Genomic DNA, 26,890 nt, shown 5'->3' with positions numbered 1-26,890 from the left:
AAGACTTAAAAAGAAATGTGGAGATACACTATTTTAATACACTATACATTTCAGTATTGTTAAAATATCATCTCTACAAAATCAATATATTGACTTAACACAATAAAAAAATCCCAGCAGACATTTTTCTGTATAGAAATTAACAAGATGAACTAAAATTAATGGAAACTCAAAGGACTTAAATAGCCAAAATAATTCTGAAAAAGAACAAAGTTTCAAATGTATACTAATAGATTTTAAGATGTATTATAAAACTATAGTCATCAAGGCAGTGTGGAATTCACAAATGGATAGACATATACATTAATGGAACAGAAGAGAATCCAGAAGTTGACCCCACAATTGATTTTTGACAAAGGTGCCAAGGTATATTCAATGTTGAAATGATAGTGTTTTCAATAAATAGTGCGGGAACAATTGTATATTCATATGGGAAAAATGAGCATCAGCCCTTACCTCACGCCATATACCAAAACTAACACAAATTGTATCACACCCTAGTAAGATCTATCATAAAACTTTTAGAAGAAAATATTTATTGCTTTGTGTTAGACAAGTCTTCTTAGATATGATACAAAAGCACAAAATATAAAATAATTGATATGTTTGTTTTCAATTAAAAAAAAAGTCTTGCTTTGTGAAAGAACTGTTAAAATTAAAGCCACGTACTGAGAGAAATTATTTTGTAAACAAATCTGATAGAGGACTTATATCCAGACTATATAAAGAACTTTCACAACTCAATAATAAAAAGACAGTGTGTGGGGAGTCGCGGTGCTGGCGTGCGGGTGAGCGAGGTGGGCTCCGGGGAGGGACCGCAAGGCTCTGCGGGACCCAGTCGCAGGCGCGTGCAGTGGGAGCTCCGGGCATCTCGTGGAGCGGCCACTCCTCGGGGACCAGGAGCGAGGAAGCCGTGCTGGAGATTTCTAGACTCAAGCGCAATCTCCTCCCGCTGTCAGAACCACCATGACCCACGTTAACAAGGGCCCTTCTTATTTTACAGACTTGCGGCTGAGGTCAAGAACAGGATTGCATCCAGGTATGCTCATCAGGCCGAAGATCTTCCCAGTTGGATAGATGAGGTGATAGGTATGCATGAGCGTTGGCACCGGCTTTGAGTTGGGCCTGAAGGATGACATAATCCTCTATGAACTCATAAACAAACTACAGCTAGGTTCAGTTAAAAAGCTCGAGTCCTTGTTAAACTGGCCTCAGTTGGAGAATATTGGCAACTTTATTAAAGCTATTCAGGCTTATGGTATGAAGTCACATGGTATATTTGAAGCAAATGATCTTTTTGAGACTGGATCAGGCTACACTGGAGGCTCTTGCAGGCCTGGCTAAGACAGTGGAATTCCATACAACCGTTGACATTGGAGTTAAGGATGCAGAAAAACAAACAAGACGTTTGGTTGAGGGAAAATTAAAAGCTGTAATTGGCTTGCAGATGGGAACCAACAATTTGACAGCCAAGCAGGTATGACAACCAATGGCACTAGAGGAAATATTTATGATCCCAAGATGCAAACAGACAGACCTTTTGTCCAGACCATGATTAATCTGCAAATGGGCACTAACAAGTACCGGGTACCAGCAGAGACATCTACGATCAGAATCTAGCACTACAACCAATGGAAAACTCGACGATTCCGCTATAGATGGATACCAACAAAATTGCTTCCCAGGAAGGAATGAGTGTGTATGGGCTTGGGCGGCAAGTACGTGATCCCAAATACTGTGCTTCCCCAACAGAACCCATCATTCACAGTGGCGGCCGAAGAACAGGAACAAATGGGTCAGAAATCAGTGATAGAGATTATCAGGCAGAATACCCTGATGGATATCATGGCGAGGACCAAGATGACTACCCAGAGATTACCAACATGGGGGCCAAGATATTACTAGATGCACAAAGAGGAGAGCTCAGTATTTAGTCCAGGTTTTACTCAGTGAGAATCAAGCTATCCTTGAGGAATTTTTATCTTGTCTTCCTAAAACACTATTAGGCTTATTGTACCTAAAAAGAATTATTGCCTTACATACGTTCCTTTTTCCTTTTTCTGCCTCTTCCCTAAATAGTTGCCTTTTAGTGCTGTAACAGTTAAATCAAACAGCATAGCCAGTAACTCCCATACGAAGTATTATAAAAAGGAATACTTTGAAAAGGGAGTATTCTTGTACCGCCAATTCTTTTATTAAAGATCTATGCATTTTTACAATCTTCTGCTTATGCTGGTATTTTCAGACAATAGGAAGCCTTTTCTTTTCTTTTCTTTTCTTTTCTTTTCTTTTCTTTTCTTTTCTTTTCTTTTCTTTTCTTTTCTTTTCTTTTCTTTTCTTTTCTTTTCTTTTCTTTTCTTAAGTTTAGTTCCTGATTTCTACTTGGAAGACTAACCACATACTTATAGCTATATGTGATCTTTATCAAACGAAATCTAAGATACAGCATTTTAGGAATTTACATATCAATGTTTTTACAATACTGTCTGATAATTTTAAAATAAAGCCATGATCAGTGTGCATTTGTGATTATATGTGTACTCGTTCTCTTACCCAAGCTGACAAGAGGTTTTCAGAGTGGGGTTTCAAGGAGGATGTACAAAATCAGCCTGCAGACATTTAGGTCCAGGGAGTGTGTATGCCTTTTTGTGTGTGCCTATGGATCAATGTAGAATTGCTCTGTTTTCTTCAACTGTATTTATTGCTGCATTTCTGAGCATAAACTTATCCCATTGTATTTTTTATAAATATTTATTTGAACACTCAAAAAATAATAAAAAGAAAAACAGTTCTATTAAGAAGGGCAATATATACGAACTGACTCTCCAAAGAATATATATGAATGTCCAATATGCACATGAAAAGAGGTTCAACACATAGTTATTTAGGGAAAGGCAAATTAAAACCATGGTGAGATACTACTACACACTTGCCAGGATGGTTAAATATTTGTAGGAATGACAATACCAAATGTTTGCTTTGATTTGGAGCAAAGGAAGTCTCATACATTGCTTTTCTTAATGCAAAACAGTATGGTCATGTTGGAAAGAGTTTGGTAGTATCTTATAAAGTTAAAAATGCACATTTAACTTATGACCGAATAATACTACTCCTATGCATTTACCTAAGAGAAATAATAATACTTATGTACTCACAAAGACATTTACTCAGATGTTCACAGCTCTTTTATTCATAATCAACAGAAACTGGAAACAACTAAAAATATCTATGAACAGGTGAATGGATAAATTTCAGTATATCCATACAGTGAAATACAATTTAACAATTAAAAAGAGCTAATTACTATTACATTCAACAACATAGATGTTTCTTAAGAGCATATTTTTAAGTGAAAAAAAAATCCAGACTAAATAGACTATATACCACATGATTCCATTTTCATGAATCTAGAGAAGGCAAAATCACAGCAACAGAAAACACAGCGGTGGTTACTTCATGCCTGGGTTAGACAGAGGAAACTGACTGCAAATGGGTATGAGAGAACTTCTTGGGGTGATGGACTTGTACTATGTCTTGATTGTGGTGGTAGTTTCACAACTCTAAGCAATTGTTAGCTCATCAAACTATTAGAAGTGTGAATTTTATTCTAAGTAAATTACCTCAACAAACCTGATTTTGAATACCATTGAACCAGAGAGTGGGAGTTGCAGCTCTGCTGAGACTCAGGACAGAGCTGGCATCTGGGCAGTCTAGAGATTCAAGTCCCCTGAGTATACACCATCCCTAGCGCCAACCACAGGTTCCGTAAAAGTGACAGAAGAGGCGTGTGTAGGAAGGTCACATCTGAGTCCAGCTCCCTCACACTCAGGAGCACAAATTCCAAAGTAGGGCCCTCTAACATGGCACAGAACTCCAAATCCATCTGCCATGACCATATTCTCTGTGGATCTCCATAACCTTCAGGAGAACCAGCACCTAGGGTTGTATCTACTTTGTCTCTCTCTGGGGTCCTGCTGAGGTGTGCGTAAACGTGACCCCTCTGATGACCTCCCGACTCTTTTTGGAAGACTCTTAGCCATATAAACTCATTTGTCTTTGCTATTTCCCCCTTTTATACCCAGGTCAGCTAACAGGGAGGTGAAGATGGTCAACCACCGCACCAGGGAATCAAAAGAGCCAACAACTGCAAGCAGAGGAATTGCATCCATCATCCATGTGGAATCTAAGCTTCCTCTTGATTTAGAGGTGGAGTGGATATCACCATCCCAGAGTCCACAGAATGGAGGAATAAAATGTGAATTAGAGTGGACTTACTGATATTCTACTATAAAACTATTGTGACTAGTAATAGAAGAAATTGTAGAACTGAGGTGGAGAAAGTGGCAATAGTAGTTGCTGAGGGTAGGAGAGGGAAGAAGAGATGTGATATGGGGGCATTTTTGGGACTTTGAGTTGTCCTAAATGATATCGCAGTGTCAGATGCTGGACTTTATGTATCCTGCCATAACCCACTGAATGTACTGGGGGGAGTGTGAACTGCAGGGTAAACTATTATCCATGTGGTGTAGCAGTGCTCCAAAATGTGTTCACGGAATGCGATGAGTGTGCCACAATGATGTAGGAGGTTGTTGGTGTGGGAGGAGTGGGGTGGCAGGGTGGGAGGTATAAGGGAACCTCATATTTTTTTAGTGTAACATTTTATTTTTGTGATGTATATATCTTAAAAAAATACAATTTACAAAAATGATGGGGTGGGGAGTGGGGATATGGCAATCTCTTATGCTCTTTATGTTTTTTTTTAATGTTTTTTAATGTAACATTCTTTGTGACCTATTAACTTTAATAAAAAAGTGTAAAAAATTAAAAATTAAAAAAATTAAAAAAAATAAAAACCGTTGAAGTTGCCTGGATGTTCCTAAGTAGTAATCTGGCATCCTCTCTTGGTAGTATTACCTCCTGGCTCTACTTCATCTTAGTTCCTGGAGTGAAATGCAGATGGAAACCCCCATTGTTTGAGGAATAAGTTATTCAGAAGCGTAAGATCCTATAAGAGGTGTGTGCGTGTGTGTGTGTGATGAGAAATGTGAAAACAAAGCCAAATAAATTTAAGAATATTATCATACTTTTAAAAAAATTTATTAAAATCCAAGATAACAACTGCCCACCAAGGAACATATCAATGGTATTTTATATCTCTGGAATGGATAATTAATTTCCCTTTATTATCACTTGCTCATTAACAATGTTTCAGATCTTCTCTTATAGTTTTGACAAGATATTTGTAAATTTATTTTGCTTTGTTGCATAAAACATCCAAGTTATGTATTTTTTAGGACTTTAGCTCTCCATGTGGATATTCAGTGCTTTTGGATTTGGTAAGTGGAGTCATTGATTCCTACCTCCAGAAGCCTCTTTCTAGAGTTCACCAAGATCCCATGGGGTACAGAGGACTTGGGGAAGACAGAATGACAGGGGATATATCATGTAGGGCCTTGAAGGCCACCATGTGGTACATAACTTTTACAGTAAAGCAATGAATGGGATGTCCTGGAGGGATTTTAATCAGGAGCAATTCCAGTTCATTTTTGCTTTTTAGAAAGATCATTTTGGTCAGTATATATGGAAAAGATTGGAGGGAGGCAAAAATGAAAGCAAGGGAACCAGTATCTGTCCACTTTTCCAATCAACCCTCAAGTTTTTATAGAGTGAAAATACATCTGCTCAGATTCCCTTGCAGCTAGGGGTGGCCATGACACATATCTGACCAATGAGGCATGAGTGGAAATCTGCTAGGGATTTCCTGATATAGATACCACCTCTTCCTTCTTTATGCTCTGTTTCTGTCTGCTTGAAAAATGAACCCAGCAGTCTTATATCTGTGATATGACTAGCATGAAGAATAAGTCCCATGCTGAGGCACCCTCAACATTCCTGGAATGCTGATCACTTTGTAGTTCTTTCCCACTCTAGGTAGTCTATTGCCAGACTCTTGTTTACTGAGAAAAATAGACTTCTATTTTGTTAACCACTGTAGTTGTGTTTTTGTGGCAAGCAACCAAATGCAAGTTAGGTTAAAGTAATCTAGGTGAGAGAAAATGGTAGTTTGAAGTAGGGTAGTGGCAGTGGAGATGGGAAGATGCAAAAAAAAAAAAAAAAAAAAAATTCAAGAGCACTTTAGGAGACAAAATTCACAGGTTCACAGGGAGATACTTGCCATGTTCTTTCTCTCAAGAGGCTGCTGGGAGGCTGGTTTAAGGCATGACTTTACCACCACTGCCACTCCCTTCCTCCACCCCAATTCATTTCTCTCAAGGATTTAGTGCCCAAACCTCAACAACTGCTATATTGTCTACTTTATATCTTTTTCCCCCTATTCCCCAATCCCAGTTCTCTCTTTCTCTAAATATCTCCAACTGGGAAGTAATATACTAGGTGAATAACTTTGGAAAAATCTCTTACCCTTTAAGATAGTGGGTTTCTCACCTGTAAAATGAGGTCAGAATACTTAGCTTATAGGTTTGTATGCACTATATTAGCTAATAAGCTTTATCTTCATGCCCCGTTCTAGCCCAGATTGATAATACCAGATTACCTGGAGGTGGGATCTAGGCATCTGTGTTTTTTAATGTTCTTTGGTAATTCCCAAAGCCAGGATGGAGACCCACTGGTCTATGGGGTGTTTACTTCAGACAGATTTTGTGATAAACATTTTATACATATCATCTTTATTCATATTAATTGGCAATTCACAAAGCCTGAAACTAAAGTGCTCCAAAAAATGTTCCTAAGTGAAAACACATGTCTTCAATTTCCTTTGCCTGGAGAGACTACCAGATTGCCATTCTTTTGGTTTCGGCTATCTCAGGAATTTTTTACTTGTTTTTCTCACTTTTTTTCTTTGCTATGAGATCTGCTAGCACAACTTTTATACAGAAACTGTTTTCCTGCTAGTGCTCATTGGTCAGTTGTCAGGAGAACCTTAAGGTGAAAAAGAAGGTGCTCTGTGATCCTCACAGGAGAGTAAGACTGAGAAGATAACTTCCTGTGTCTTTGGGAGCCATTTTGGTATCCCTCTAACCTTTTGATTGCCTCTTTCAGAGCCTGTGGACAACTTCCACAGTGTTTCCCACAATTACAAGGGCCTCCTGGGGACTTCCCTCATTCAGAGTGAAAACCCATGGGGCGCTCTGCACAGCAGCAAACCAACAGTGGCATCTGTTAACCACAGCTCTGCCCTTTAGAGCTCCCACTTGGCTTCTCTCTTGGTCATCATGTTCCTAGTGCAAATATTTTCTTAGCTGCAGGTCAGAAATTGACCTTTCCCATATCACAGGACATCTTCATCGAAGAGATGAAACTGGGGATTTGAATGTTTGAAATTGGTGGAAATGAGAAAGGAGGGGGTGTTTGCTTGTTTCCTTTGTCAGGTCCTCCATTTTGTTTTATTTGGTTTCTTAAGAGAGAAACTTCTAACTTAGCCTAAGGATACTTGGCCTCTTCGCATGACATTTCCTGATCATTCTTGGCAGTGGTCCTCTCTCTTGGAGAAACCTTAGTAAGTGGAGGGGCACAAAGAACAGTCTGGGGACCATTAGCATCAGAATCACTGGAATGAGAAGAGGCATTGTTAAAATTTCAGATTCTTGGGTCCAACCCCAGACTTACAGGTACAGAACTTATGTGGGTCAGGTCCAAGAGTCTGAATTTTTACAAGTACCCTGAATGATTCTGAAGTGCACTAGTGCTTGAGAACCGTTTTGAAGCTCAATATTCTGACCTTGCGCTAAAGTTTAGCACTTGGGTTTATATTGTCTTTCATCATTTTCTCTTTGGAGAGGGGTATTCCATGCATGAAGCAATAACTACACGAAGTTCTTCCCTCAGGAACAGCTTTCCACAGGGTTTATATCTCCCACTTAACAGAGCTCAGCACCAGTCCATGGAAGATGCTTGGTGTGTGCTGTTGTGGATTGACTATAGTTGCTGTTCAGAAAAGGAACATGTTTGGTCCCACTTTCCATTTGGAGCTTAGAGTTTGGACAGAGGTGGACTAAGGCCAGGTCATGAGACTGATGCAGTCTCATGATGCCAAGAACAAAGTTTCCTTTTAAAAGGGGATTTTTAAAAAGAGATTAAGGCCAGCTGGCTTATTGGACCCGGGGCTGCAGCCAAGGTCTAGCTTAGCCTTATTTTAGCTGAGGTGGTTGAGTTACTTCTCATAATTTCTGATACATTTTAAAAAACGAATTGTAATAAAGGTCTCTTTTCCCTTCTCTATTTTCTGTGGCTTACTTTGAATTCAAATTACTCTGAATAAAAATAGCTTCAGTCATCCTGAGATGGGAAATGAAATCAATTTGCTCAGCAGATTTTCTCAATATTAGTTACTGACAGTGATAAGTTATGTGTATACTTGAGGCAAAGTTCTAGTTCTGGGCTTGGGAGCTGGATAAATATGGTGTTGAGTTAATGGCAGAGGAACACTTGTGTGCAGCTGTTGTGACTACTGTGTGATCATTCTCCTGGTTCTGCTCTGGGATTGCTGGGGGTGGAAGGGGAAAATGGCCTTGTCTTCACCCTTGGCTGGTTTTGAAATTGCTTTTTCATATACTTCACAGCTGGACCCCTGACCACTCCAAAGACGTGGTTAACTTTTCTGTGACTCTATTTGCCCAGTGGGAACCCCTTTCAAAAGATTTCTATGCAAGTTTATATAAATTAAAATTTTTAAAAAAATGTTAGTATGGCTTCTTCTACTTGGTGCAATACATCTTGGATTCATCCACATTATTGTGTGGATCAGTACTTCATTATTCTTTACTACTTGGAAGTGTTCCATGGTAAGCATGTACTACAGTTTGTTTACCCATTCACTGATTGAAGACATTTAGATTGTTTCCAGTTCTTGTCATTTTTTTTTTCAAATTGTATTTAAACTCAAAAAATAAAATAACTGACAAAAGGCACCTGACAAATTTTGGAAGAATTGCTTTAAAAAATCCTGTCCACACACATTTATCTTATTTAATCTTAAAAACGAACTCAGTTGTTTCTCCAGTGTTCCAAAAGATGGATAAATGAGCATAGATTGGTTAAATGAAATGACCAAGTTCTCCTTTTTTAATGGAGAAAATGAAAAAAAAATGCTTTATCATATTCACCTAAACCCATAGACCTAAATTCCCATAAACCTAAATTCATAATCTTTTCTTACCTTTAACTTTGATATTGTATCTTCTTTGCTTTTGCTATAAAAATATTACAATTTTATTTTAACTGTAGTCTGTAAGTTATATTAGTTGTGTTTTCCCATGTATCATCATATCTTAACACCATGTAATAGAGGGCCATTCTTGTATTTGTATTATTAACCACAATCCTCATCTACCATCAAAATCCCTCTATGATACAGGCTCTAGATTATCCTTTAGCTGTCTTTCAATGAACATTAACCTCCCTAGACTATCCCTTTTAGCCACGATCACATTTATAAATCAGCAGTGCTAGTTTGCTCGTTATAATGTTTACCATCAACTCTATACATTTCTACATATTTATAATCAATCTTATTAAACATTTTACACAGATTCAGCATCGGCTCCGCCTTCTCAACCCACATTCTGTGTCCTACTAACCTGTATGCTATAGTTTAACTCCTTAGGTTTACTGATCATGTTTAGTAATTTTCACTAAGACCATACAATGTTTGTCCTTTTGTGTCTGGTTTATTTCACTCAATATAATATCCTCAAGGTTTCTTCATGTTGTCATATGCATTCCAAGTTCATTTCTTCTTTCATCTGAATAGTATTCCATCATATGTATAGACACATTTTGTTTATCCACTCATCTGTTGACAGGCACTTAGGTTGTTTTCATCTTATAGCAATTGTGAATAATGCTGCTATGAACATCAGTGTGCAGATATTCATTCATGTTCTTGGTTTCAGTTCTTCTGAATATATTCCTAGTAGTGGGATTGCTGTATCTTATGGCAGTTCTATATTTAGCTACCTGAGGAACTGCCAAAATGTCTTCCACAGAAGCTGTACCATTTTACCCTCTCACCAACAGTGAAGGAGTGTTTGGTTTCTCCACACCCTCTCCAGCATTTGTAATTTTCTGCTCTTTAAATAATGGTCATTCTGTAAGGCATGGAATTATCTCTGCATTTCCCTAATAGCTAGCGATATTGAGCATCTTTTTATGCACTTTTTGACCATTTGTATTTCCTCTTGGGAAAATACCTATTCATTTTTAATTAGATTGCTTATCTTTTTATTGTTGGGTTGTAGGATCTCTTTATGTAACATGGAACTCAAACCGTTATCAGAGATATAGTTTATGAAAATTTTCTCCCATTGAGTCGCTGCCTTTTACTTTCTTAACAAAGATATTTGAAACACAAAAATGTTTTAATTTTGAGGAGGTCCCATTTATCTATTTTTTCTTTCATTGCTTGTGCTTTGGGTATAAGGTTTAAGAAACCACCACCTACCACAAGATTTTGATGTTTTCCTACATTTTCTTCTAGGAGTTTCATGGTTCTAGCTTTACATTTAGGTCTTTGATCCATTTTGAGTTAATTTTTGTATAAAATGTGAGATAGGGGTCCTCTTTCTTTCTTTTAGATATGGATATCCACTTCTCCTGGCAACATTTGTTTGATAGACTGTTCTGACCCTGCTGAATGTATTTGACAGCTTTGTCAAAATTACCATAGATGTACGAGTCTATTTCTTAATGCTTAGTTCAATTACATTGGTCAATCTGATTGTCTTTATGCCAGTGGTATGCTGTTTGGGTTTTTTTTTTTTTTGCCACTGTAGCTAAGTAATATGTTTTAAAGTCAGAAAGCAAGAGTCCTCCAACTTCATTCTTCTTTTTAAAGATATTTTTGGCTTTTCAGGGGCCTTTACCCATCCAGATAAATTTGATAATTGGCTTTTCCAATTCTGCAAAAAAGGCTATTGGAACTTCTATTGGGATTGTGTTGAATCTATAAATCAGTTTAGGTAGAATTGTCATCCTAATGATATTTAGTCCTCCAATCCATGAAAACAGAATGTCCTTCCATTTAGTTTAGTCTTCTTTGGTTTCTTTTAGTAACTTTTTGTAGTTTTCTGAAGAGATCCTTTAAGTCCTTGGTTAGGTTTATTCCTGAATATTTGATTCTTTTAGTCATTATTGTAAATGGAATTTTTTAATGACTCATTAGTAGTGTATAAAAACACTATTGATTTTTGCATATTAAAATTATATACCACTTTGCTGAAGTTGTCTAGTAGCTCTAGTAGATTTGTTGTGGATTTTTTGGGATTTCTAGGTATAGGGTCAGAGTTTTACTTCTTCCTTTTCTATTTGGGTGCCTTTTATTTCTTTTTTGTTTTTTTGGCCTAATTACCATAGTTAGAACTTCTAGCATAATATTGAATAACAGTGGAGACAGTGGACCTCCTTGTCTTGTTCCCAGTATCAGTGGAAAAGCTTTCAGTCTTTCACCATTGAGTAGAATGTTAGCTGAGAGTTTTTCATATATGCGCTTTATCATATTGAGAAAGTTTCCTTCTGTTTCTATCTTTCAGAGTGTTTTTTTAATCAAGAAAGGATATTGTATTTTGTCAAATGCTTTTTCTGCATCAATTGAGGTGATCATGGGATTTTTCTTCTTCAATTTGTTAATTGAAATATTTTAAACCAATTTATTAATTGACTGATTTTCTAGTGTTGAACCATCCTGAATTACCTGGTAAAATACTCACTTGATCATGTGTATAATTCTTTTAATGTGCTTTTGGATTCAGTTAACAAGATTCCATTTTTGTTAAAGATTTAAAAAATCTTTATTCATTAGAGAATTGGTCTGCAATTTTCTTTTCTCATAACATCTTCATTTGATCTTGGATGTTGGCTTCATAAAATGAGTTTGATAGTGTTCCTTCCTGTTCAATTTTTTGGGAAAAGTTTGAGGAATATTGGTATTAGATCTTCTTTAAGTGACTGGTAGAATTCACTTGTGAAGTGATCTGGTCCCGGGCTTTTCATTTTGGGGAATTTTTTTGTTGACTGTATCAATTTCTTTATCTGTGATTGTTTTCTTGAGGTCTTCTATTTCTTCTAGGGTCAGTGTGGGTAATTCATGTGTTTCCAGGAGTTTGTCTATTTCATCAACGTTGTGTAGTTTGTTGGTATATCCTCGTAGGAATTCTTTCATACCTCTAGGGTAAGTGGTAATGTTCATATTCCCCTTCTCATTTCTGGTTTTATTTATTTGCATCTTCTCTCTCTCTCTCTCTCTTTTTTTTTTTCCAGTCTAGCTAAGGTTTGTCAATTTTGTTGATCTTCTTGAAGAACCAAGTTTTGGTCTTGTTGATTCTCTGTAATGTTTTTTATTCTCCATTTCATTTATTTCTGCTCTGAACTTGATTATTTCTTTCCTTAGTTGCTGTTCTTTTTCTAGTTCCTCCAGGTTGGTAGTTAGGTCTTTGGTTTTAGCTCTTTTTCTTTTTCAATGTGAACATTAAGGATTATAAATTTCCCTCTCAGCATGACCTTTACTGTATCCTATAAGTTTTGATATGTTGTGTCCTTTTTTCATTTGTCTTGTGATATTTACTGATTTCTCCTTTCAATTTCTTCTTTGACCCACTGATTATTTAAGAGTGTGTTGTTTTATCTCCATATATTTGTGATTTTCCCTTTTACTACCTACTTTTGATTTCCAGCTTTATTTTGTTTTGATCAAAGAAAGTGTTTTGTATAATTTCAATATTTTTAATTTTATTGAGATCTGACTTTTAGCCCAACATATGGTCTATTCTTGAAAAAGATCCATGAGCACTTGAGAAGAATGTATATCCTGCTTTTTGAGGTGTCTGTTAGGTCTACTTCATTTATTGTATTGTTCAAGATCGCTGTGTCCTTATTTATTCTCTGTATAGATGTTCTATACGATGCTGAGAGTGGTGTCCTGAAGTTTTTGTTGATTTTAATCAGGTTGCCACAAAGATTTTTGTGTAAACGTATGTCTTCTTTTGAGAGCAGAGTTCTTAAGGAGGCTCTGTGAGGATTTCTTTGGAAAGTGCTGTGTTGAATGGATCCCCATTAACTTAAGCCCAAATAGTATGGATTCAGCAGACCCACTTGGTGCACTTGATATGTGTCTCTGAACTTAGCAGGCTGGAGTTTAGTGTAAATGTTTGGCCAATACATGAGTAAGAAAAACTATGATAGAATCTTAGTGTCTCTTAGAACCCATTGCTGTCTTTCTGTACTTTTTTAAAATTAAAAACTTTTTTTCCCAAACATTCCCCCTTTCTTCCTCCTTCATTCCCTGATAACTTCTAATCTACTCTCTATCTGCAGATTTGCTATTTCTAGTTATTTCTTATGTATTAGTCAAGGTTCTCTAGGGAAACAATCAACCAGAGATATCTGTCAATAATATATGATTCCATAAGAGTCTCTCACAGTCATGGGAATGCACAAGTCCAGGTTCTGGAGGCAGACTGCAACCAGGGACTGCAATGAAAGTCCAATGAGGGTTCTTGACAAGTTCTGGGAGATGTTGGTTGTCCAAAGATTAGCTGGGAAATTCTCACTCAATGCTGGAATCACTTCCCCTTTTAAGGCATTCAACTGATTGGGTTAAGTGTCACTCATTGCTGATGGCAATCTCCCTGATTGATGTAATTAAAACCAGTTATCTATGATTTACCACTGCAGTAAAGTCAATGGTGGCTGAAGTCCATAAATGCCCTTGTATTACAGTTAGCCCAGTGCTTGCTTGACTGAACAATTGGGTACAATTACCTGGCCAAGTTGACACAATAGCCTAACCATCACATCTTATAAAGTGATATCATACAATATCTGTCCTTATGTGTTTTGCTTGTTTCACTGAGCATAATATTTTCAAGTTTCTACCATATTGCAACATGTCTCATAACTTCATTCTTTTTATGGCCAAATCATATTCCAGTGTGTGTATTAACAACATTTTATTTATCCATTCATTTGTTGATGGACAATTTATTATTTACACTGTTTGGATATTGTGAATAATGTTGCTATAATCATTGGCATACAAGTATCTGTTTGAGACCCTGTTTTCACTTTCTTTGGGTTTTTACCTAGCTGTGGAATTGCTGGGCCACATGGTTATTCTATATTTAACATTTTACGGAACTGCCACATTGTTTCCCACAGTGGCTGCACCATTTTATGTTCCCACCAACTAGAAGGAAGCTTTGGTTCAAACAAAAAGTGTGACTTTCCAGGGCTGTCAGGGGTTTTCCTCACTCAGTCACAGGTGTAACATGCTAACCTTGCTCTTGCTTTGAGTCTGCTAAACACCAGTGCATCGTGGGTCCACTGGAATTATTTGCTTATGGAACACTGAAAATGTTCTATGTGATTGGGATGCAAGGAACGATGGACACACATATTTTGTGTATCTCCTCTGCTCACTCATCTGCTCTGTTGTCCCACTGGATATAAGAAACCAAGTAATTTTAACTTTGGAGATTGTGAGTGTTGAGATGTGGTCAAGTGGCTCTTGTGTCTGTTGGGCCTTTGAGAAAATCAATCATGTTTTGGTCCATCCTCAACCTGTGCTACTTTTTTCTTCAATGATTTCTCTTATGATTTTTATAATAGACTTTACATGTGCTTTGAACTTTTTAACAGAGCGTCCTCTTGTTTTCTGGGGACAAAAATGAAATTTCTGCCTGAGACTTGGCATGAAAAGCCCATGGCTTGAATTCAAATACTGCTCACCAATTGGGCAATCTTCTCTCTGAGTCTCAGTTTTCTCATTTTTAAAATGGGAATTAAATTATATTCACTCACAGGTCAGTTGTGAGGGATTGCAGGAGGTGAATGAACCTGATGCAGAGGAAACTCAATGAGGCTGGAACAATTGAGGAGTCTGCACAGCGCTTGCTCTGTTTCTTGCTCTGTTTCTGCTCCTTCTTTCCTTGCTTGACGTGCCTCCTCCTCCCCGTGCCTACCTTTCCTCGCTCCTGGACCCCGAGGGCCTGGAGCTTGGGGTTCCTCTGTGGCTGGGCCGCTATGAGGAGGGGTTTCACAGACAAAATCTGATTAGAAGGGCTGGAGGTGTGTGTGTGGGGGGCACATCTTGATGCAGCAGTTTGCAAGGCACTTCATCTACAATTCAGAAAGCCTTGGTCTAGAGAAGTGTTGACAGGCATGATTTGATGAGCTGAAGACCCCCTTCCCAAACCCATGTCCCTGTTGGCACTGCCACTACTGCCATCTGCCCAACAGCCAAATGCTAGGAGGCAGGAGAACCGCTTCTGCTCTCCTCTGAACACTGGCAAGTTTCGTGTCTGAGCAAGTCACTTCACCTCTTTGAACCTCAGTTTGCTTATCTATAAAACATGGATAAATAGTGCTCATTCCTACCCACTTCCCAGGGAATTGGGAAGCTATAATGTGCTGGATCATGGTAAGGCATCATTATATAACTATCATCTAATACTTTGTTCTCATCCTAGTGTGATTTTTTTGTTTACTGTTTTATCTTCCTCAGGAATGACGTCCCTATCCCATCTTTTAAGAATGGAGTAGAGAGAATAAATCGAAAGGAGTGAATATCTACTCGTGAAATCTCTAGTGCTTTGGCTCTAGGATAATCCAGCTATCTGAGAGTAGGGAGAACTTCTTGGTATCCCTAAAACGGCAGCATGTAGGCAGTTGAATAATTTGCTTGCCTCTCTGGCTGTCTCTGAATCACACTCCTGGAGGCTCACTTCAGGCCTGTGGGTGGCTTAGGGATTTGTTTTAGAAACAAGGTTAATGTATCGATTGGTGGTTCTCTCATTGTCTGTTTCTGACAATATTTGCATGAAACCAGATACTTTATTTCAAGAACATCTGTTTTCACAATTCATTTCCCACCTGAATCAACTCTTCTGCCTGGGCTGGAAGCTGCTCCGCTCAGCAGTACTGACAACTCGGGCAGCGGGGAGAAAGGAGAGGCATGGTGGGACAGGGACGCTTTCATGAATACAGACGCGTCTGATGGTGCATCCCACCTCAGAGGAATTTGGCACGAGTGTGGACGCTTTTGGGAATCAGTGTTGCTTCGTTAAGGTTTTCAAATGGATGCTTACTCCTTTATATGCCAGGATTTGAAATGACTTAGTCATATGGGTTAAAAGTCTTTCTCAAATGTGGCGCTCTTTTTTGCCTCCCAAAATAAAGAACGTGGAATTGATTGCGCATCTATTGTGTGCCAGGCTTTGTCTTTTGCCCTCTAAATGGAAAGCTTGGGAGCACAGAGGCAAATACCTTGAAACATAATTAACCTTTTGCTGCATTCTATGTGTTTGTGTTGCCTTTTTTTTTTTTTTTTAAGATTTATTTATTTATTTATTTCTCTCCCCTTTCCCCCCATCCCAGTTGTCTGTTCTCTTGTGTCTATTTACTACTGCTTCTTCTTTGTCTGCTTCTGTTGTTGTCAGCGGCATGGGAATCTGTGTTTCTTTTTGTTGCATCATCTTGTTGTGTCAGCTCTCTGTGTGGGTGGCGCCATTCTTGGGCAGGCTGCACTGTCTTTTGTGCTGGGCGGCTCTCCTTACAGGGTGCACTCCTTGTGTGTGGGGCTCCCCTATGCGGGGGACACCACTGTGTTGCCTTTCAGTCACATGAAGGGCAAGAAACTTTATGCATGTACTAAGTGGCTCTAAGGCCTGCAAGAAACAGGCCATAGAAGGATGGTTGGAAAAGGGATGAAATGTCTGGGCTAGTGGGCTGGGCGGCTGTTGATGTGGTCTGGGCCACAGGCAGGCAGAGACCACTATAGCCTGCAGGAGTAGAAAATCACAGAAGGGTTTTAAACAGGGCCGTAAGATGACCAGGTTTAGGTTTCAAAAGATCACTTGGACTGGAGGGGGAAGCTGAGGTTATTCTCTTTGCTCTCTCTCTCTCTTTTTTCAAGATTTGTTTAATTAATTTCTTTATTTCTTCTTACCCACTCATTGCTTGCATTTGCTGTGTCTGTTTGTCTTCCTTAGTAGGAACTGGGAACTGAACCCAGGACCTCTGATGTGGGAGGGATACGCTTAATCACTTGAGCCACCTCTGCTCCCTGCTTTGTTGTGCCTCTCATTAAGTTTTCCTTGTGTCTCTTGTTGATTCATCTTGCTGTGCCTACCTATCAGGCCAGTTCACTGTCTTCTTTAGGAGGCACCAGGAACTGAACCAGCGACCTCTTATGTGGTAGGCAGGAGCCCAATCACTTGAGCTACATCTACTTCCCCTCTCTTTGCAATTGACAGTGTGCCTGCCTTGTGGGGCTCTGCTAGGATCTTAAAGTTAGACCTCATTCCTCCTCTACTTTCCCACAGAATCTTGTTTCTGCCTTTATTAGGCAATTTTCCATCTTGCCTTAAGACAGGGTCAATAGTTGGCAAATGTGCATTCGTAGTGGTTAACCATTTCTTTGAGGACACAGGCACAGTCTTATTCATCTTTGTCTCCCGCAGAAGCCAGTTCAAATATGTGCAATGGTAAATTGTTCTATACGTGCTAAGTGGAATTTTAAAATAAGTTGGGTAAATTTGTTGCATGAATGAATATATGATATATGAATGGATGGAGTGAAGGCATTTTTTGCCAGTTGTTTCTTGGTAAGATCTTATAAACCAGATCCTCAAGTTAGAATTGTATGTAAACTAAAATTAAATAGGCGAGAAATAAATTCTTTGTATTTTAATCTATTGGATTGAAAATATCCCCCTTTTTTTTTTTTGCTTTCCTGAGGGCTTTTTGTTTTACTTCCAGTTCTCAGCCATGTTCTTGATGGGTGAGACTGTCGAGAACTGAAGCCTCCATGCTGGAGAGAGGCTGGTGGCATTTTGAGAGATGCATGTTATTAGGTTGCTGCCAGGACTGTTCTTGCATGCAGAGTTAAAAAATATAAACGCAGCCACCCGCATGATGTTACTTCAGGGAATTCTGGAGGGACAATTCCTCACCTCTTCACTAATGCCTTCTTTGGTAGGTTCTGTGGTTTTCATTCCACAATTCAAGGCATAACCTAGTATTGTTCCTGGACGAGATCATACTGTGCCTCAAGTGTGTTTCCCACAAAGGCACTAATGAGTGAGAGCAGGTCTTTTCCTGAGAGAATTAAGGCACCGTCTGAGGAGAGTAGGAGGGCACTGAGAAAAGAAGGTGGTTGGGGGCGTGGTAAACAAGTTCCTCAAATTGGTCATTCTGCTCTGCTTCTGGGTTTGGAGAGTTTTTCAGTCAGGGTTGTTTTAGGTCAGGAGTCGGCAGACTCTTTCTGTAAAGGGTCAGGTAGTAGATATGTTAGGCGGTGCGGGCCGTGTGATCCCTGCCACAACCACTCCACCCTGCCCTTGTAGTGTGAGAGCAGCCATGGAGACTATGTAGATGAATGGCTGTGGCCCTGCACCAGTGAAACTTTATCCACACAAGCAGACTGTGGGCAGGATCTGGTCCACAAGCAGGCGTTTACTGAACCTGGTCTAGGTTAACCTCATATCCCATGGATTAACACACCCATAGATTACTTCTGGTTTATTCTCTATGTTGTGTGTGTTGTGTGTTCTGCTCACTCAGGGACTCAGGCTGAGGGAGGTTTTATCTCAGGAGTGCTTCTACATCACCTTGGCAGGGAGAAGATAGATGGTTGAACCTCACGCTGGCTCTTAAAGTTTCTCCCTGAAAGTGATATCTGTCACTTCCACTCCCTTTTCATTGGGCAAATAGCACCTAATTTTAAAATGGGCAGGGACGTGCCATCTTGCTATGCACAGAGGCAGAACCTGAAATCTGTGATAAACGGCATTAATAACCACTGCAGGTGAGAAGACTGCAGTTCATAAGAATACCCATATTCTCTTTTTGCTCCAAAAGAATAGGGCACTTATTGCTTCCTGTACTTCATCCAGCATCTTCAGGTCAACTCCTCTTCTGCAGTGTTTCCAGAATACTTCCTGTGCCTTCTGGATGCTTAGATAGCACTCTGCTCAGGTCTTATCCACACCAAACCCTGCCTGCTATTCCCTATTCTCAGAGCCCGTTAGAATTAGAGGATGAGCCACCCAACAGCTGAATGCATGGATCTGTTTAAAATTGTCACTTCTCAGTTTCTTAAAGGTCCCTTCTAACTCGCATTCCAGACACCAAGGATGGTTTAGAGGAGAGGGATTTTTTGGCAGGGCTGGCCTTTCAGTACTTCTCTAATGAATAGCCTGCAATGTTTGGGCAAACCCTTTCATGATCTGGCACCAGACTTCCTGCCCAGGTTTATTTCCTACTGCTTCCTCTTTGTCACTGGACATTTCAGCCAAGCCATGCTCTGAAACAAACCGTGCTGTTTTATGTCTTCTTGCCATTGCCTGGCTGCTCTCTCTGCCTGGAAAGCTGTCCCCTCCTGGTGCACTCTTGCTTTGTCTATGATATTGTTCCAGATCTTGGGTGGAGGGGTCACTAGTGTTCATTACATTATTAAAATTAACTAGCAACTCAAATAAAATGAGACCACCCTGGATCAATGATGATAGTATGTCATGAATTAAGGATTATGGTTAATCTAATTCTGGGAACCTGAGAATGAATGAATGAGTGAGTGAAAGCTATAGACCAGCAGTTGGCAAATATGCAAATGTAGGTTTTTTTTTTCTCTCCTCCCTTGCGGCTTGCTTGCTGTCTGCTCTCTGTAACCATTCGCTATGTGTTCTTCTGTGTGTCTGTATTTACTTTTAAAATTTGTGCCTCCCCCCCTTGTGGCTTACTTGTTGTTTTTGCTCTCTGTGTGTATTTGCTGTGTGCTCTTCTGTGTTTTTACTTGTCTCCCTTTTTTTTGTTGCATCACCTTGCTGAGTCGCCTCTCCATGGCGCTTGCGGGCCATCAGCTCTCTGCAGCTTGCAGGGGAGCCTGCCTCCACAAGGAGGCCCTGGGATACAAATCCAGGGCCTCCCATATGGTAGATTGGAGCCCAACTAAATGAGCCACAGCTGCCTCCCTGCAAATGTAGTTTTGAAAATAAAGTTTTATTGGAACAAGTCATGATCATTCTTTTACATATATTCTATAGTGATGGTGTGGTACAAGGGCAGATTTGAGCATCTGTGACAGGATATAGGGCATGTAAAGCCTAAAACAATGACTCTCTGGCCTCTTACAGAAAAGTTTCCTGATCCCTGCTGTGGAATATAAGTATGGTAAGCATTGGATCCTGGCCATGGGCTCAGCACAAGAGAACATTGTTGCCTGAATGCAGTGGGGTTGAATAGGTGTTTCTAGTGGGAAAGGAGAACTCTAGAAATTTTCCCTAGAGGAGGTCATCTTGAGTTCTGTCTGTCTTTCTCTGGTGTTTGATTTTCTAGTAACAGAATCTCAAATCAAATCAAATCAAATCAAATCAATGGGAGGGATTAATTGACAAGGTGGCTAAAATTCAGGAAGGGCAAGGGTGGAACTGGCTTGAGAGATGATCTGTCTCCTGGAGTTAGATGTCCTCAGCCTTTTGCTCTAGTTTTTGTGTCATCTCTTCTTTCTCAATTGTTTCACTTTCTGTTGCAGGTGGGTTTTTATTAAACACCAGGGAAAATAGCACCAGGAATCTCTGAGCTCATGTCTTCCAGCTCTGGGCTGAGAGGAAAAATAGACTCTCTCTTACAGCTTCCATTTTCAAAATCTTAAGGTAAGGCTCTAATTGGCTGGGTTTGGGATCTTTGCCCACCCTCTGGCCCTACTACTGAGGCCAGGCCTGAGAGGACTATGACTGGTCTAGCTGAGGTTCTGCACCTGCCTTTGTGGTACAAGCAACAGATGTTTTACCAGAAGGAGATATGACCATTGGGGTCACATCTCCACCTTGTTTTCGCTGTGACCAAGAATTCGTGGTATTGATGATCAGGAGCCAAGAGATCAAGACATTTCCAGATATACTAACTGCAAACACACAGAGGCAAGAAACAGCAAATTGAAGCAGTAGCTCTTGGTTCTGAGACTTTTAAAAACTGAACAACTGATTGATTTTACAGACTGAATTTACAGATTTACCCAACCATCACCATAACCCAGTTTTAGAACAATTTCATCATATCATAAAAGATCCTTTGTACCCATTTGTTACCTATCCTTATCCCCACCCCAGCCCTAGGCAACCACTAATCTGCTTTCTTTCTCAATGGATTTACTTTTCTGGACATTTCATTTAAGTAGTCTTCTTCCATTACCCTCCAAACCACTAAGGATTTAGATACGGCTGGCCCGTCTGATTCTGAGGAGACCAGCACTGATGATTTTGCCATGGAGATGGGACTGGCCTGTGTTGTTTGTAGGCAATGATGGTGGCATCTGATAATCAATTAGTAGAATGTCAGGAGTGCCACTGTAATCTCTACCACCAAGATCACCATAAGCCTCAGGTGATAGACAAGGAAGTGAGTGACCCTCATTTGGTATGGTATTGTGCCTGATGTGCCAGACAAATGAAAAATTTGTTCAAAAAACTCTGAAACCACCACAAAAACCATCCTCCGCAGTTGTTTCTGTTTCTCCAGCTGTCAAAAATCTACTGGTTAAGAAATCAGAGACTAAACTCAAACAAGAGACAACTTTTCTAGCAGAAGTGAAGACAACTGCGGTTATTTCAGAAAATTCTTCTAGTACTAGTGTTTCCTCTTCAGTAACTAGTGGCCTAACTAGTCTGGCAGCTTTTGCAGCCAAAACCTCCTCTGCTGGTCCATCAACAGCAAAATTGAGTTCAATAACACAAAACAATAGTGGGAAACTGTCTACTTCATCAGCTAACCAGAAGCCCATGGGTTTGACTGGTTTGGCAACATCATCCAAAGGTATAATAGATTTCAAAATAGGTTCCAGTAACAGCACTACAACCACTGTACCACTGAAACCATCTCCACCTCTAATTTTGGGCAAAACTGGCTTTAGTTCCTCAGTTAGTTATGACAATGTTAGTAAAGTAGGTCTTCCTAGTCCAAGTAGTTTATCTCCATGGAAATAGTGGGACAGCAGGTCCTAGTGGAAGTACACTAGCAAACCACTTCAGAATTAAGCAGCTCTCCCTCAGCATTGCTCAAAGGTCTGTTTTCACAAGACTCATATCTTGATGCTGTGAAGCAATTACAGATGGTCAAGAAGAAAGCTGTCCAAAAGAAACTCAAGAAGTAATGTGATCAAGTTGGTTTTTATATCACATTGCCCTAAAGATGAAAATCTCATTATTAGTACAAAAACTATAATATATAATATACAGTTTTATATATATATATAGTATATATATAGTGTAGTATGTACACATAATATACAATATGTCTGGGTTCTTTTACTCTGCCTAGCATTTTAGAAGTTCATCCATGTTCCAGCATGTGTCAGTATTTTGTTCCTCCTCATTGCTGAATGGTAGTCCATTGTAATATGGATACCACACACTTGGTTTATTCATTCACCAGTTGATGGACATTTGCATTGTTTCCAGTTTTTGCCTAATCTGAATAATGCTCTAATGAATATTTGTCTGCAATCTTTGGACATTTGTTTTTATTTCTTTTGGGTGGATGCTTCTGAGACTTTTTAGATTACCTCATTTTCTTCTCCACTTAGCAGTTTTAGAAAATATATAGATTCAGTTACAGTTTGAGTTGGTTCACTGGTTTTTAAAAAACTTTCAATTCAATTTGAAAGCTAATATTTGGGTTCACTGAGGGATTTAGCAAATGAGTATATTCATTCTAGTTTCTGGTTTATGTTCCACTTTAGTTCCTGTCCCTGATGGCAACTTAAAAGTCTGTAGCAGATTCTGTGCTGGAAATGAAGACAGATTAGTGTACATGGAGTGACAGGCTTATAGAGGGAGAAAACTCACCTCTATATTAAACTCAAGCTTTGCAATTAAATCACCACCTCTCTTCCATCCCCCAACCCACACCCCACATCCATCCTTGGGTATAGGATTTAATTCATTTCAGAAACTCTCCTATAGTCATCTCTGTTAGAAGGTTGTGGATTATTGTTCTGGAGACCCCTGAAGGCTGGCTCTCAATGTGCATGAGACAGTGGATCAAGCTTCAGGAGCTTAGTTTCATCTGGTTGCAAGGGCATTTTTGTCTTTTAGGGGACGGCAGTTGTACATTTGGGAAATGAGAGCTGGCAAATTCAGGACTGGTCCTTTCTTTTCTGACCTGCTATTCTTCAGTTACCAGGCTTACTTTAATGCAAACACTGGCATTTAAGGATAATTTCCTATACTAGTAAAAATTTATTTGCAGGTAAAGGAAAGATGATTGTGAAAATCTCACCTAAGTCTGGCACCTTTGGGTTTTTAACTTCAGAGGTATCTTCCATGTGTTACCAGTTTCCAAGGAATTGCAGCCCTTTATGGGTTTGGGATAAGGTAAGATGGAAAGAGTTGTCAAATGGTCTAAGTGTTTTTTGTGTTAATTATGACAACCCAGGAATATTCTGGTTTAAGCTTGACTTACAAAATGTTGAAAGTTACTCTTTCGACTAAACTTCTCAAAGTCTTAATTTTAACCTACTCCACACATCACCATAAGACAGCAGGAGGAGAGGGGAAATCAGGGGCACATTATTGGGAGAGAAGGAGCTTTGTGCTTGCTGCAGCGACCTTTGTTGAGCAGCGAGTTTCCTTCTTGCCCTTTCCTTATGAACTCCTGGTGTCTTAATTGGGCTTATCAGATATCTTGGCGTATGGGCTTCTCCTCTTCTGGAGAAGGGAAGAAAAATTGGTTATAACCCAGTGGTTCTGATCATTAAATAAGGAAATGCAAGATAGTGTTGTAGAATTGCTTAATTCAGACTGGCAGGGAGCTGGAACAATTCTTCACCTTGGAGCAGCTGTAATTCCAAAGTTCAGAATTCTCCCTTACTGTCACTACAGCCATGCCATCTTACTTCATCCTCACCATCCTCCTGTGAATGAAACAGGACAGAGAGCACTTTCTAGATTTTAGAGAAGACATACACCTGTGTTACCACCACCTGGCTCAATACATAGACCATTTTTAGCACCCCAAAAGGTACTCTCCTGTCCCTTTCCAGATACTACCTCTGCATAGATAACCACTGAACTATGCATTAGCAATTTGGGTGATATTGCCCCTGAGGCAATGAAAATTGGTTCTTGGGGGGTGAAAAATCTTTAGCTATTACTTATGCTAAACAGATATATATCTGTGATATTAAATTTAATGAGGAGAGGTGTTCAGGGAAAAAAGACTGAAATTTTTTAGACAATTAAAAAACAAGGTTGACAATTAAATTAAATTAAAAAACAAGGTAGACAATTAAAAAACTAATCTAATTCTATACTGTGCGCTAGCTTTACCTAATCTTGAACTTCATAAAATGCAATCGTATAGTATATACCTGGAATATCTACTATGTACTCCCATTTGACATTGGTTTCTTCTGCTCGACATGTTATTATGAGGTTCATCCATCTTGTTGCTTGTGTCAATTGTTCGTTCCACTGTGTAGTATTCCATTGCATAGCTACACTATGATGTGCTTATCTAGTCACTTCTTGAGGGTTGCTTCCAGTTTTTGGCTATTGTGAATATAGCTACTATAAACATTTTTATACATGCCTTTTGGTGGACATATGTTTTCATTTCTCTTGGGTAAATGCCTAGAAGTGGAAGTGCTGTACATAGGGTATGCCCACATTTAGCTTTACTAGATACTGCCAGTTTTCCAACCTAGGCATACTAATTTACATTCGCAGCAGCAATATAGCAGAGCCGTAGTTGTTCTACATCCTCCCGATACTTGGTGTTTTCAGTTCTTTTTAAAGTTGAGCCACCTGGAGGGTGTGTATTGGTGTCTCATTGTGGTTTCACAGGTCAGTTGGCCATTTGATATCCCCTTTTGTGAAATGTCTTCTCAAAACTTCTTGTTTTATATGGATTACTTGTCTTTTTCTTATTGGATTGTTAAATATGTGTATTAAGAATATCTTCTTCCTATCTGTAATTTGCTTTTTATTCTCTTAAGAGCGCCTTCTGATGAACAAAAATTCTTCACTTTGTTGAAGTCTAATTTTGATGTCCTGTTTAAGAAATCTTTGCTTACCCCAAGGTGATAACATTTTTCTCCTATTCCTCCCTAGAAGTTCTATACTTTTTGTTTCTCCGTTTAGGCCTATTTTTGAATGAACATTTATATATGGTGTGAATAGAGATTAAGGTTAAACTTTTTTCCCAAATGGATATCTATTTGCTCTATCACTAGTCATTAAACAAGACTATCCTTTTCTTCCCCTACTGAGGTGCAGTTGTACCTTTATTTTAAATTAAGTGACTTTATGTGTGTGGTTTGTCTTCTGAGCTCTCTATTCTGTTCCATTGACTCATTTCTCTATTTTATTTTCATTTTTAAAAATTTTATTGAAGTATATCATTGTTGAATTCGACTTCTTTAATTTCTCTTAGCAATGTTTTGTTGACTTCAGGATACAGAATTGTTCAAATTTCTTTATTCTTAGATATTTCATATTTTGAAATACTACTGCAAATGGTATTTTTTAAGGTTTTGTTTCCCAGTTTTTCCCGGTAATGTATACACAAAAGAATGCTGTCATGCAACATTGGTAAATTTACTTTTTTCTAGTGATGTATTTGTAGATTTCTTCGTTTTTTTGCTCAATTATGTCATTTACACAAAATGACACTTCAAACTTCTTTCCAATTGTTATACCTTTAATGTCTTTTTAATTGCTTTTTTGCACTAGCAAGGACTTTCAGTACAATCTTGAATAGACATGGTGATAGAGTACATCCTTATCTTGTTCCTGGAACCAGAGAGAATATTTCAGTATTTCATCCTTAAATATGTTAGGTGAAGTTTTTTCAACTGTAGTATGACATAATTTAATTACAATAAAATGTATCCATTTGAAGTGTGTAATCCAGGAAGTTTTGACTATAGTATATACCTGTGAAACCACCACTGCAGTCAAAGTAAAGACCATTTCCATAATCTCCAAAAGATTTGGCATTAGGCAGAATTCTAAGAATGACCCTCATCATTGTATAATCCCCACCCCTTTGAATGTGGATAGAACCTATGAAAATTGTGAGGTATCACTCCCATTATGTCATGTCAAAAGGGAGATTATACTGGTGAGCTTAATCTAATCATGCAGGCCCTTTAAAGCAGAGAGTTTCTTCTGGCTGAGAATGGCAGAAGAAATAGAGACGTATAAAGCATGAGAAGGAAGCAATGTACCTTTGCTGTTTTGAAGGTGGAGGAGGCCATATGAAGTGCAAGTAGCCTCATGCAGCTGAGAGAGGCCCCCTGGCTGACCCCAGTCCTACAACCACAAGGAAACTAATTTTTCTGGCAATCTGAATGAATGTGGAACAAGAATTTTCCCCCAGGACCTCTGGGTAGGTGCCCAGCCAGCCAGTTCCTTGATCTCAGCCTTGGGAAACCCTGAGCAGAGACCCAGCCAGGCCCACCTGGCCTTCTGACTTACAGAACTGTGAAATAGTCAGTGGGTGCTGTTTTAAGTTGCAAATGTTGTCGTAATCTGAGCAATAGAAACCTGAAACACATTTTTTTTTTAAAGATTTATTTATTCATTTCTCTCTCCCCCCCCCCACCCTGATTGTCTGTTCTCTGTGTCTATTTGCTGTGTCTTATTTCTTTGTCCACTTCTATTGTTGTCAGCGGCTTGGAAATCTGTGTTTCTTTTGGTTGTGTCATCTTGTGTCAGCTCTCCATGTGTGCGGTGCCATTCCTGAGCAGGTTGCAGTTTCTTTCGCGCTGGGCTGCTCTCCTTACAGGGCACACTCCTTGCGCGTGGGGCTCCCCTACGCGGGGGACACCCCTGCGTGGCAGGGCACTCCTTGCGCGCATCAGCACTGCGCATGGGCCAGC

General features: G+C 39.2%; 2 pseudogenes; both read left to right on the top strand.

Moving 5' to 3' along the window:
* Positions 1 to 966: 966 nt before the first annotated feature.
* LOC101438408 (calponin-3 pseudogene) lies at positions 967 to 1,934 on the top strand (annotated as a pseudogene).
* An 18,877-nt stretch (positions 1,935 to 20,811) lies between these two features.
* Positions 20,812 to 22,159, top strand: LOC101437965 (integrator complex subunit 12 pseudogene; annotated as a pseudogene).
* Positions 22,160 to 26,890: the final 4,731 nt, after the last annotated feature.

Source organism: Dasypus novemcinctus, chromosome 6 (assembly GCF_030445035.2).
Source record: "Dasypus novemcinctus isolate mDasNov1 chromosome 6, mDasNov1.1.hap2, whole genome shotgun sequence".
Lineage (NCBI taxonomy): Eukaryota > Metazoa > Chordata > Mammalia > Cingulata > Dasypodidae > Dasypus > Dasypus novemcinctus.
The sequence above is the reverse complement of the archived record's forward strand: the minus strand, read 5'-3'. Positions and strand labels throughout refer to the sequence as shown.